The following is a 14077-nucleotide window of genomic DNA, read 5'->3' as shown; positions in this document are numbered from 1 at the left end:
ACACAAAAAAAAAAAAAAAAAGACAATTAGCACTTTAAAGTACGTTTTCAATCTCTCCTAAAGCCTCTGATCTTGAAAGAACATTTGGACAGGCTTTAATGATCCTATTCTCTATTCTCTAATACTTTTTAACCTTTCTTCAATCTGCAGCATCCTGGTAAGGAGTTCTTCATGTTGTCATCAGATTTGATTCCTTTTCAGTTTTCCCTCTCCTCCTCTACTTTTGTCATTGAGTTCTTCCATCTCCTCTTTTTTCTTAGTTTTTGGAACGGTTCAGGATATTCTCTTTGAATCACAGTGCGTGTCCTTTAGCCCTGGCTTGTGCACAACTCCAGGGAAACAGGCAGACAGCTTTGCGAACGGTTTCAGTATCGAGGAGTGCAGCATATTCACCAGTTTCTTGCCTGGCTCTTTATTCACTATTCGTCAGGCTGTTTTCTTTGCAATAAGCACTAATCACTTCTCACATGCTTAACTTCCAGACCAAACTCATTATGGACTTAGTGTGATTAGCTTGTCTCTGGATAGCCCCCCTGGAAGAAAAGCTGAGGTTGCACTTGCAGTTTGCACACCCTGCACCATAAAAGAAGCATACCTCTTACAACACGGATAGCAGCACTGGAAGTTTGGTTATATCTGAAGAAAGTTATGACTTGTTCTGTATTTACCTCAATATTCTGCAAATTGGATTTAAACTCACTGAAATCGGAACAGTTCGTGAATACAAGCAAATCCATATATACCATTACTGTGAAGTACATAAGTATTACTCCCACTTTAGAAATATGGAAAAAAAGACTGCAGTCCAATATGTTCATAAGCTATGATGTTACCTAATGAACAGTGGAGCTTCACAAGAATGCATTTAAAATACGTGTACATCATTATCAGATCCAGTTACTATATCCGATGTGCTCTAAGTTGAGACTGAAATAGTTTCAGATCCTAGATACATAATGTGAACTTAGCATGGGCACCAGCTATGCAAAGGACCCCTTTTAATGTAATAAAATGCAGCTTTGTTGAAAGCTTCTGCTTGTCCTTATTATTCCTGTTGTAGGAAAGAACCATTTGATGGAAGAGTAGTTTTACAGGCAATCATACTCTAGGTAAAAATTATGTAAAAGCTGAGCTGTGATCATTAAGAAAGGAGCTCTGGAACTCTTCATGACAAAAATTTTCAGAATTAGCCCCAAGACTTGACAATTTGTTTGCAACTCTGAGAATCATACATAGCTATATTAGGGCTCTAAATATATTTTGTCATGAGGAATATGTATTATTTGAGAAATAACTCTCTTTGTTGCAAGTTGCATTGGAAATATACAGAGATCACAGCCTTCACTTCTGCATTATTCAGCACCAAAAGAATGCACAAAAATCAAGGGTTTATTTAGTTTGTTTCTTTCGAGTTAGAAATACAGGGAATTAAAAATGCTAGGAAGCATCTACCAATATTACTTTCAGAACAAGTGTAGGGTTTTATTCTTTAAAATTTCACAGCTGACCCTTCATTACTATGATCTATTTTCTCTAGTTACACTGATATGCGAAGTTGTGTAATGTAGTCCGACGTGATTGACAGAGCCTGCAAGCAGTGGATGTTTTGAAATCTGGCACATCTCTCTGTGTTAAACATTGTTGCACATACACACTTTCTAGCATGAAAAGCTTTTTTCCTTGAACAAGAGGAGGAAGGGATGAATGGATTTTCAGCCATGAGCACTCAGGTCTTGCAATAAACAGACAGAAAACATCCTTAGATGTAAGGAATCCTAAGTCCAGTACTTGCAGAAAGTGCTCTTAGAAAAAAAAAAAAAAAAAAAGAAAAAAAAAGAAAAAAAGACAGTTGTATATTATTTGGCAGCAGGAATAATGCTTTTCAAGCACTCATTATTTTCATGACAGTCCTTCCTAGTGGGTCATTCGATTATATGACTGACTATTTGCTAAAAACAGTCCAAATATTCAGTAAGAATTTTCCTCCTGGGGGTTTATTCAGGCTGTGCCTACTTATCTTTTTTATTTCTTTCTGAATATTGTGAATAAACCTTTCCTAGCTTTTTAATTGGTATATCTGTGATATTTATAGTCTCCTATAATCGAGTTTAGCCACCTCTTGGCTGAGCTTATGAACCCACTCAGTTCCACCTTTCCCTATTGAACAGTCTCTCTAGCCTTTTCATTTCTTGTTTGCTTTGCCTGAGCATAATAGTTCAGCGAGGTGTTATGCAGCCTGGAACCAAACATAGGACTCACTTTGCTGTACCCTTTTTGTTACTGAAAAAACAGTAGCCATCATTTCCCTAATATAGACAGAAACTGCTGTGTATCTCCTGGTCTGTGCGCTGATGCTAGTTCTACATGTCTCCCGCACCCTGGCATTACAGATAATCCTGTATGCTTCCTCAGGAGAGGTGTTTCTTGCACATACACAGAGCTGCACTGTGGATGCACACAGACTGAAAACAAGGACAACTGCTAATGAAAGCAAAGTTTAAAGTGTGGTTGAAGTTATAACTGTACACAAACCGAAGGCATTGCATATACTGAACTGACAGCAGAACTTTGCTGATCCTCCTAAGAATTTGATTCTCCACCTCAGCATCTACTTTATAGCACATGCTTTTCAGTGTTGCATCCTATAAAGCTACATCATTCTGGTCAAATTACAGTCAAGTTGCAAAGTCAAGCAGATGCACAACTTACTCTTCAAACCGAAACAAACTTTAAATCTACACATTGTACAGTTTCCACTTATCTGTAGAAAGTGCTTAATGAGTAGACAGTAAATAGAAGACCTGTGCTATGGGACTAATATCTTTTACTTCCTCAATATGTTCTAATTAAAAGAATATTTAAGGTCAAATGTCAAGTGATAAAAAAATGACCCAATTTAATAGTTCAATGTTTTACTTAATAGATGATTTTGAAAACAGCCTTAATTATCTCACTATTGTGAAGCCTATTAAAATCTAGTTTATTGGAAATACAGTAAATTATACAGCCAAACATTTAAAAGGCATTACTTCTTTCCCTTCATAACAGCGGAAATAAGGAGTGACATTAGAGAAGCTGAAGGAGTTCATTCAAAAATAACACAAGGACAAGTAGTTCTGAATCATATGCTTACACATGTAAGAATACATGTGTACACATGCACATATATACTAGTATGTCTATATACATACACATATACGTAGTTACGTACATAATAGCTGCTTCAGAGTACTTTGTTGTTCTGCTTATAGAAAGCCTTTCTTTGATCACTAATTAAAAAGGTCCAAAACTTTCATCATTTCTATTTTGAAGTGTACAGGTTTCTGGCTGGATTGTTTTGTGGTAAGAATGAAAGATTTGTCTTCATTCGTTTCTTCAAGATTTGAATCATGCAATATATATGTTTATTAATAAGCAGAGTTTACGTTGGTCTTCATTACTAATTAATTATTTTAACTGCATGGCTTCTGACAGTGGGAAATGTGTAATGTTTGCGTGCCAAACCTGTATATATTTGTTATGCCAGCAGTATTGGCCAATATTCAGAAAAAAAGTCAAGATGTGTGAGTAAAATTATTTATGATTAAAGTATCCAGGCTGCTGTTACCTGGCTGTGGCATTAAAAAAAAAAAAAGAAAAAAGTGTAAAGCCATTTATCACTTAGTTATGGTATAGTTTACAGGTTTTATACAGCTTAACTACTCTGTTTTCATGCCCATAGATTTTTTACATACCTTTGAAATACCACTTCTTACATATTAACCTCTCCAAATAACCCACAGCAGTGGGATGGCATTCTGATTCATCCTCAGCGAAGGGCTTTACTTAGTAAACTGCTATTTGTATTACCCACAAAATAGCATAAGCTGACCTAATATGTGAAAATATGCAATTTATTTAAACTAGCATCAGCATTTTAGTACCAGCAGAGCTAAGGTCTCTGTACTCTTCCTGTAGCTCTTAGCCAGTAGAGGGAGCATGAAATACTGTGCATTTGTAGCATCTGCTACGCATTAGCAAAAACCTAGTTTAAGTTGATATTTCAACGCAGTCATTAGAGCCTAATCTGGTAGGTGCTATTGCTCAAAGTGTTTGTGATGAACCCTATTTACTAGTCCAAATTCTTACTATAAAGTTTCAGATTTCACCCTGCACAGTTTGAGTAGCAGAGCCTTCTGCATGGACTTCAGGGATATAGGTCTTCGGCCCATCATGCAAAGTCCACTCAGAGCTGCAAAAAATATGGAAAAAACAAGCACCAGGGTTTTAAGTACAGAAGAATAATCTGATGATCCAGATCAGGGCTACTCTCAGTTAAAAATTGTTAGCACCTTGGAGGCTTGGCTTTCGCACAAGAATAACAACAAAATTTTCATCCCAAAGTATTGGGCTTTGCTGATTATGCTAGTAGTCCTGTTGGTGGAGCTATCTGGGTGAAAGAAGGCAGAGGACTTCCAGTCCTGCTAAATGCTAAGCACCCACCATGAATTTTGCACTCTCCCTTGACAAAAATATTCATGTTTTCTTCTTGGTCCTTAAAATACCAGCAAAGGACTATTTTAGACCCTTACATAAGTTTCCCATAATGCCATTGGCATAAATGAAATCAGTTTTTAAAGCATAAAAGGCACCTCATCTAGGCTCAGAAACGTCAGTAGTAATTACAAACTTTGTTTTCAAGTATAATCAATTCTTTATTTATGGTGTGAAACTTTTCTTACCCTTTTGAACTTTCTCTATTCTAAGCCAAGCAATATTGTTGGCATGTTCCTTTAAAAGTAATTGCTTCTGGACTGAGAAATTGAATGTCAAGTTCCAACTTGATGTAAATTAAATGGGTTACATTAATAGTCTGGCCTGTGGTAGAAGTGAGTGTTTCGATTCTGGGTTTGACTTCAGGACATGACCTCTTGATTGCACAGGTCAGCACAGATGGGAAATATTGAAGAGGTACCCTAGGATGACGCGGGAAAGAAAGTGCCTTGTACTGATGTATCATAAACTGTCCGATCCATTAAACAGAAGCAATGTCAGACTCCACAGAGAATAAAGCTTGGTTGTCATAGGTCATTACGCTCTTCAAAAAAAAAAAAAAAGAGTTGGAAGGAAAATCACAATGATGAAAATCCTCAGGGCCGTCATGTACACATAATCTTATAAACCTTCTTGAATTAACACTGCCAAGCCTATATACAGGGTGAAGGGATTAAAGAATCCAAATATTCTTAATTTTTACATTACAGCCATGTCTCAGATTTCCCACTGTTCCCATTGTAAACAATTATTTGACAACATACAGCATTTTGAATATAAAAGCAGGTTATCACCACAACTGGGACTCACAGTTATGTGATCAGGTCTTAAGTAGACTTGTATTCATGAAAGCAATCATGTGAGCAAGCCCAAACAAAATATAGATTTTCAAGGAGAAGAAACAGGTGAAGGTTAGGAGAAGTTTTAATCATTATTATTATTTTTTTGCTTTGGAAAACTATTTCATGCCTTTAAAATTTACTTTCTCTTCAATTGCCCGCAATGATGGTGCAGACCAGTAATACCATCCTTTCTTGAAAAGATAAGTTTGTATGTATATATAGAGAGAGACATCACAGAATCATATGACTGTTGAAATCAGAAGACATCTCTTGAAATCATTTAGTGCAAACCCCTTGCTCTAAGCAGGGTAAGCTAGGGCAGTTTGTGCCTTCCCTGGGTTCTATACTGTGAAGAGTCTTCTTTTCTCCCTTCCCCGCAGGTATTTACATGCACTGAGAAGATCCCCGCACTGAGCCTTCTCCTCCCCAGGCTGAACAACCCTGTCTCTCTCAGCCTTTCCTCACAGACAGACTTTCCTATCTCTTAATCACCTTCATCGTCCTTTGCTGGACCTGCTGCAGGACGGCCACTTGTTTCTTGTAGCTGGGGAGCCCAGACCTAGACTTGATGTGGTCTCATCAGTGCTGAGAGAGGCAAAGGGTCACCTCCCTTGACCTCCTGCCAGCACTTGCCCTAATACAGCCCAGGAAGCTGTTGGACCTCTTTGCTGCAAGAGCACGTTGCTGGGTCATGGTCAACTTTTTCACCAGCGTTGCAGCCAATCAGCCTGGTGCACCTCCTGGTGCATGGGATTGCGCCTCTCCAAGTGCAGGGCTTTGCAGTTCCCTTCACTGAACTTCATCAGGGTCTGAAGATTGCCTGTTTCTCCAGTCTGAGGTCCCTCTGAATGGTAGCACAACCATCTGGTGTATCCACCGCTCTTCCCAATTTTGTATACATTGTAAAATTCCCATTTAAATCCACAATCAACAAAAGAATGATCTCTAATGCATTTTTCTTTTCTTTTCTTTTTTTTTCTTTCTTTTTTTTTTTTTTGGATTGGACTTGGAAGGTTTATACTTTGCTGGCAATTAGTTACCACTGATGAATCCCAGGTCTATGGTCTTCTCAAGGAAACAAAAAGTATGTTTGGACACTGAGCAATAAAAACAAGTTGGTAAAGTGAACAACAAATCTAGTTCTATGTGATGCACTAGGTAAAAGCTCTTTTACATGAATTGTTCCCTGTAGCATCTAGCTTTTAATTATTCAAGGTTTGCCAATAAGAGGAACAGAAGTGATAAGACCTAATATTCTTATCTCTGCTCATTTGGACTCTTTGAAATAAACCCAGGTGGCTATAAGGCATAACCCATCTCTGTTCAGGCATCCTGACTGATTTCTTCAGGAATAAGGAGAAGTTCAAAGAAGTTAAGCAAGCCTTTTACTGACCATCTGGGTGTTGTTACCTTTAAAAAAAATAAATTAATTTAGAAAAGGACTTCTGCTGATCGTTTGAGAGAAATGGAGTAAGGAAAGCACTCTTTCCCTGGTTGACACTGAATTTTGCACTTTCCAAAAACTGTCTCATAAAAGAAAAGAAGGCTAGTATAGACAACTCCTTTGTGCTGATAATTAACTGCTAGAAATAGATTTGGTGGATCTGATTCAGATTGCTCTCCCACCGCTGTAATTCTTGGAGTCTAGCTGTGGTAACAACATGACACTGTTACAGTGTATAATAATGATCAATACTATTATGGCTGTGGGCACTATATTTTCTTAACAAAGAGGATTAAGAATCTGTTAGTAGGCCTGTGTGTGAGGCCAGAACATTGCATTCAATACAACCTACAGTAACAAATAGAGAAAATTATTTAAATAGTGCGTTGTAAAGTATGTCTGCACAGCAGTATGAAGTTATTTGTAGCATCTGAAGACAAACAAAAGCTGGATTTAATCTAGCTAAATCACACACCTGTAATATGACCCAGGTAATCCCTGAAAATGATGGTCACAAGTCTATGGCATGCACATAAAATATTAGCTGAAGTCCATGTTATCACTTTGCCATTGGGATGGTTATGCGATCTACTGAAAATGAAGCTAGTTTGGGTGTCACACTTCGCAGCTTCAAGATATGTTAAGCCTACAAAACCTTGGATAAACAATGCCATTGTTCAGGTGAGTTTTCACACTGCGAAAGAACTCATGTTGAAGGGCATGAGAGAAATGAAAAAGTCAGGAGAGCATGATCTACTATTCCCACTGCTATTAAATTTGATTGAAAGATGACAGTCTACAATCCAAGGTCTTTTGCATCTCCATCTAGCCTATAGCAAGCAAAAGCTTATTTACACAAGAAAGAAAACCCATCAGGTAGAGTAACAGCCTTATAAAAACTTAGTTTGGTGTAAAAGACTAGATTTTCTGCCTATAAAGCGACAAGAAAGGATGTTCAAATACATCAGGCAAGAACAGAGAAACGTAACTGTACAAGCCGTAAATAGAGAAAATCTTCATGCAATTTATACAACTATATTATACACTGCTTAAAATACACACAGCATGCACACGCATGCTATGTATGTTCACTTGTACATATTTTACGTTTTTCTATTCTGGGGTCTCCATTCTCAGTTAAGTTCTATAGGCCCAATTAAAACTATGATTTTCTAGCCTGATGGCTTTTTCAGATTCTTTTAATATCGACAGACAGTGAAGTTATGTAAATGCAATCCTTTTGTGAGTTGTGGACGCTCACACTGGTTTTAGCAAAATGAAAAATCTTGCAAATGACTGAATATTTTCAAAGCCCCGTTTCCTGGGCAGAAGCCGTTCCACACCAAGCAGCGCAGTGGCTGTGCTTGCCCACCTCAGTTAAAACAAACAGGAAACAGCCAACAAGAGACAAGGTAGAAAAGTCCCTCTTAGGGGAGACTAGATGCAGCCTACATTTCTCAATGGATGTGTTCATCAACAGCAAGCACTCTTTTAAAGCCCTTAAGTGTTTGTAGGAGTGAAAATTAATTTGTTTTCCAATTCCAAAGTGAATCATATGCTCCAAACAGATTTTTAAGTCAATGAAACATGACCTTGTACAATCTAATTAAACAACTCAAAGGTATTGGTTGTCTTAAGATCCCTCTGGATACACTTCAGTTCAAATGCACACACATCATCTGTATGTACAAGCTCATAAATCTACAAAAAATGCAAATCAGATCATTAATGCTTTGAATTCAGCAGTCTTACCACAGTCTTCTGAAAGGTAAAACATGAAAAATACCTGAATTATCTATACTCTTTTCAGCTTAAAGAACACACAAAAAATGTTCTGGAAGCAGAATACAAAATAACTGTCTTTGGCTTCCAAATACCTAATGCATAACCGGGTATAAATTCATCAAATTCTCTGAAACCCAGTAACCATTCCAGTTTCTTCTCTGGATGGTGTCCTGACCCTGCTTTGAGTGGAGGTTTGGACCAGGTGACCGGACTTCTCTGCTCCATTGCACATGACTACCTTTATTTCCTTACAAAAATGCAAGGACTTATTTATTTTTATAATTTTTTTTTCAGTCATTTGTCTTTGGCATTGCTCCTGTTGTCTCCTTTCTGCACTTCTATATTTTAGGTCCGATCACTGTATAGACCCCATATATGATCTGCAGTCTTTTTAAGCATTCCTTTACATTTCCTATATATATCTGTGGTCATACATATACACGCTTGCTCCTCTTACTACCCATGCGCCCCTATGTGTGGCTATCTCAAATGCCAACATAAGTATCTTTGGGGGTACCACTGATTCTTTTATTTCATTTTCCTTTATATTGAGATCCTTCTCACATTTTTCTCTACTTTTTTCATCAGTTTAATCTCCAAAATTTTACATGCTAAGTAAGAAATCTCTTCTATCTTAATGGTATCCTCTATAAATGATCTTTCTCCGCTTAAATTTGTCTTATTTCTTTTATTTTTCCTTTTAATCTATCTATCACCTTTCTCCACTTTAACCTGCCACACCCCATGCTCATGCTCTCCCTGTCACAGCCCTCCTTCCTCTCATCAGCCCTTCCTAGCTCCTGTCAATGACACAGCCATAGCTGCACGCACGTTACTGCAACCAGAAAACCCACTCAGGAAGGATGCTGCCTGGGAAAACTGGGCTGCCACTGCTCAGTTTTCATTCCTACATCCATCAGTCATCCACAACAGCAGCTGCTTCTTTTACCTATATATAAAGCTGACTCTAGAAGTAGGGAAATGAAAGGAAAATGAGTGCCATGCAGGGACATATTTCTTCACCACGTTTCTCTTTACTCCAGATTCAGACCCTAATCCCACAATTGGATCCACATGGCTGGCTGTGTTAATCGAAATATGGGATGAAGGTGTAGGCTACAAGCAACAGTTTTGCCATGCTGCCCTTCTAGGACATGGCCCCTTGCCATTCACAGCCTATATGTTTCTGACCTCTGGCTGTGCCGCTCACACAACCTTGCAAAAGGAGCCCTGCAAAGCAGGATCATGGAAAAGGCTGGCTGAGCTACCCAGAAACTGAAGCCAATGCTTAAATCAGTCGGCTGTTTCCAATATTTATAAAATAAAATAAACACACCAGATCTCACTAAACAACTAATCACCTACATGGCTTTTTTTTTTTTTAAATGAAAACTGTTTTAGGTGTGACAAAACATGTGAAACAAGTGGAAAAACATTTCCAAGTACTTCTGCTCTCAAAAAAACCCCTTTAATGATTGAAGAGATTAAGGGATTGGGGTTTTTTACTGCTTTAAAAAAAGAAAACTATTTTTACTGAAAATTCAAACTAGTCTATGAAACTTCAGGCCTGCAAAATTTGAAAAGATTAAGTTACAGCATGCCATACTGACCGTGGCACATTATGAATTCCATATTCCTCAGCTAGAGTGACATATTTAATGAATAAGCCAAGTCGCTCAGCTCTATTTCTATTTCAATATTTTTTCCTAACCAGTATTAACTTTATATGTACATTTCAAATGTCAAAAGGAAAAACAGCAGAATAGTGAATTTGTCTGCAATAAAGGAATAACTAGCAAGTCTTACAACTTTACAAAACTAGAATTCTGCGTGAAAGGTATCGTGTGCAAATTATCCCAATGGTAGCAAACGCTTATTATCCTCCTATTTTAAAGTAGCCAAGTTTCCATATGCTCCAGCTCAGCCTTGTATTCTGCCTTTCATTTCACATGAGTTTTTCCTCCTAAAACAGTGACAAAAAATTGCCATACTAGATCAGATCAATGGTCACATTAAGTTCAGTATCCAACATAGGCCAGTTCTTTACTGAAGGAAAATAGGAGAATATAATCCGTTTAAATACCCCTTACTTGATCTACACTGATGTACATAAGAGAAAAACCTCCTTCCTGACCTCCATGACAACTGATTTATGCCCAGAAGCATGAATTTTAATTATGATGACATAGAGATGGTCAATTTATTTCCTTGCGCTTACTTACTCATGAACGTGCATTTCCTCCTTCCAGCAAAGAGTAATTATCTCTTTGCAATTATCAGCACAGATGTGGCAAAGTTAGAATTTTCATGATTGTCTGCTAAGACCTGGATGCCTGAGGAATATATGCACTGCCAGATCTTTCCACTGGGCTCAGGATTAATGAGTCCCTTGAAAAAACAAAAAAAAACAAAAAACGTTCTTTCTGCCTAAAGTAGGATTTTGTAACGGACACTTCCAAAACTGTAAAATATAGGCAGAGGAAGTGTTATTGCAGGCTCTTTGTCTTCATCTTCCATAAAGCATGTACTAAATGGTTTGTTAGAGTTTAAATTTCTCCAACATTTACTCCTATTTGCATTCTATACCTAGATATGTGTACATAAACATATGTTTATATAGTTTGACACAACTGCTGCTCAGTTGCTGGGAATTATTTTATTCAAGGAAGTCACAGAATCATGGAAAACATAGACTTGACAGAATAGATATGCAGACGTTGTTTTGCCTATCTGACTTGAATGGGATTAACTGACCTGTGTCACACTTTGCACTTCTATTATCTAACCCGTGTTTAAGGAACCAAACAAGATGCTATGGCCACGACTGGGCATCCTGTGCCAGGGCTTTGTTACCTTACCATCATGGAAAATATTTTCTTGAAGTCTGACTTGAATCTTCGTTAGTGATGCACAACTCCACGAATTAGAATCATAGAATCATAGAATATCCTGAGTTGGAAGGGACCCTTAAGGATCATCAAGTCCAACTCTTGATACCGCACAGGTCTACCCAAAAGTTCAGATCATGTGCCTAAGTGCACAGTCCAATCTCTTCTTAAATTCAGACAGGGCAATTCTTTGCTTGTTTACTATGGTCTCAGGGAACAGTGTGTTCCCGTGCTGAAAGACTGTTACCAGGTCTCCTTTCCTCCTCTTGTCTTTAGACTGAATAGCATGACTTTTTTAGTCTCTCCTCATAAGTCATATTTTCTAGACCCATGATTATTCCCGTTACTCTTCTCTGAATTTTTCTTCCCAATTGATCCAAACCTTCCTTGCAGTGCAGAACTAAAAGCGGACTCAATAATCCTGCTAAAGTGTGACCAAGGCTTTGTAAGCTCACGTGATTATTCCACTTGATTGATGACTATTCTGGCCTGAGACTATACAAACTTAGCTAGCCCTTCCTTTTTCAGACCATTGCTCTAGTTTCTTAAATTCATCCAAAAAGCTAATTTTTAACACAAAGTTGCTCTTAACCCTGCATTAACAGACAACTTAATAAGCAAACTTTCTATTCCATCATCCACGTCTTTTATGAAAACACCAACTACAGCAAACACAGGACAATCCCAAACCATACTTAGCAGAGCGTCCCAGTTCAACAGTGATAACTCCTGATAATTACTTTCTGTGCAGGATTATGCAAGTTTTAAACCCATTTTTATAGTGGTTTCATATAGATCATTTTCCTCATTTTGTATATGAAAATGTTATCAAAGACAGTATTGTATTTATTACTGTTATCTTATAGACCTTACAATAATTAGCATAACCACCATCTTCTATAACTCACTTTTTCTTGACACTTGTTCAAAAAAAAACTTACTGATGGTTCTGACATGGCTTCAAGCAGTTTGCTAAATATCCTGGTATGACATTCTTCAGTCTTGGAGCGTCATCAGCTCAGTGTTTTCACTGAGCTGTGTTAATGTATGTTTATCCCAACTTGCTGACAATGCATATGTTCGTAATCTTACCTCAAAACATTTGTCAGGATCATGTTGTAAAAAGAGGCTGATAACCTCCAACTTTTTCTTGTTATTTTCAAACTAAAAATGCATTTTTAGCATTACAGCTATTTCAAGCTGTAGCACCAGACATCTGACAAGTACTTGTATAATAGCTTACCAACATTAACTTTATTTTGTTTAAAACTTACTTACCTACTTTCAAAGAGTCTGGATGACATTCTCACACCGTGGTACTTGTGTTCATAATAGAAATAATCACTCTACGTCTGTATCGTAGGCTGGAAGGAAAAGCAGTTTTCTGAGCATCACGATGGAAGTAACTGCACAGTAGATTAACTAAATCCAAAATTGTATCTTGTGTACAGGTCTTTTGGTAAACCTAAAAACACATTTGAAACAAAGTCAGGAATTTCCTAATTAATGAACAAATGACCTGAGGGAGGGGGAGAAATTGAAAAACATCTGCTTGCAAAAAAAATCAACATTTATTTCTCAGGGCCAGGCTGCAGTTCCTGGATGAAAACAGAGAATGAAACCAGAGGTCCAGAGAGCACTCAGGACTTCCCAAGTGGAGATGAACACCACGTCATGTACTGCCTGCAAGATCCTTCACAACTTACAGCATAGGGAGCAAAACCAAAAAAATACATTGGAATACCACCTCACATAGTCCTGACTACTGGACTACAGAGATAATTTCCCATTCAGTGATAAAATTATTTATATAATGTTTATAATGTGGAGGAAATAAAACAAGATAGGTTGAGAGAGACTTCAGGATCCATGGTTAAAGTTTTAAAATGGGAAACTACCAAAAAAAAAAAAAGATCTGAAAGATCTGAATGCGTAGTTTGTCATACACCGGAGTTATGGTATAAATAGCAACCCAGGGAAAGACGCTCTCGCTTTATAAGTATTTCAGAGATATCACAGAGATACTGTTCTAGCAATATTTTATGCAAATCATCAGTTCACCAGGTAAATAAAGTATAGTGAAAGGAAAAAAAGTGCTGTTTGCATTGTCACAGACATAAATACTTCAGTCTATGGAACGCTATAATTATACTTTTTCATTAAATTAGGGCCAAATCAAAAATGCCTTGCTTAAGAGCTGAAGAAGAGAAATGTTTCAATAAATTATTTTTTTTCTGTCTTCAGCACACTCAAAAATCTACAGACATAAATTTCCAGCATGCAGAACAATGAATGCCAGTGGAACAAAAATAAACAAAGCCAGACACAACTGTAGGTCTTTTCTTTATGCTTATTGACATATACAGTTTTCTGAATGACAGTGACTGTAAAAAGGTTGATCTTGGTAAATAAACCTCTTGAAAATTAAAACAATATATGCGGTTCTTAAAAGAAAAATAATATAAAACAGTAAAAAGTGACAAATCAGTTTTGAAGAGATCCTAGAAATATGCCTTTTTGTCAAACATCGCCAGAGTTCAGTGTGAGCACACTGGGACTGAACATTCTGAAAAAGCATGTAAGTA

At 37.4% G+C, this 14077-nt stretch overlaps 2 protein-coding genes across 5 annotated transcripts in view; one reads left to right on the top strand and one right to left on the bottom strand.

Annotated features, from left to right (window-relative positions):
- CRB1 (crumbs cell polarity complex component 1) overlaps window positions 1–14077 on the top strand; it is a 101413-nt gene that overhangs the window by 47693 nt on the left and 39643 nt on the right. The window lies entirely within an intron of this gene.
- Window positions 1–14077, bottom strand: part of LOC310903668 (uncharacterized protein) — a 98482-nt gene that overhangs the window by 60111 nt on the left and 24294 nt on the right. Inside the window, exon 4 of the mRNA XM_083847313.1 lies at window positions 12771–12856. The gene's annotated coding sequence lies outside the window, so the exon portion shown is untranslated. The remainder of the gene's footprint in view (window positions 1–12770; window positions 12857–14077) is intronic.

This window comes from Anser anser, assembly GCF_964211835.1.
Source record: "Anser anser genome assembly, chromosome: 8".
Taxonomy (NCBI): domain Eukaryota; kingdom Metazoa; phylum Chordata; class Aves; order Anseriformes; family Anatidae; genus Anser; species Anser anser.
The sequence above is the reverse complement of the archived record's forward strand: the minus strand, read 5'-3'. Positions and strand labels throughout refer to the sequence as shown.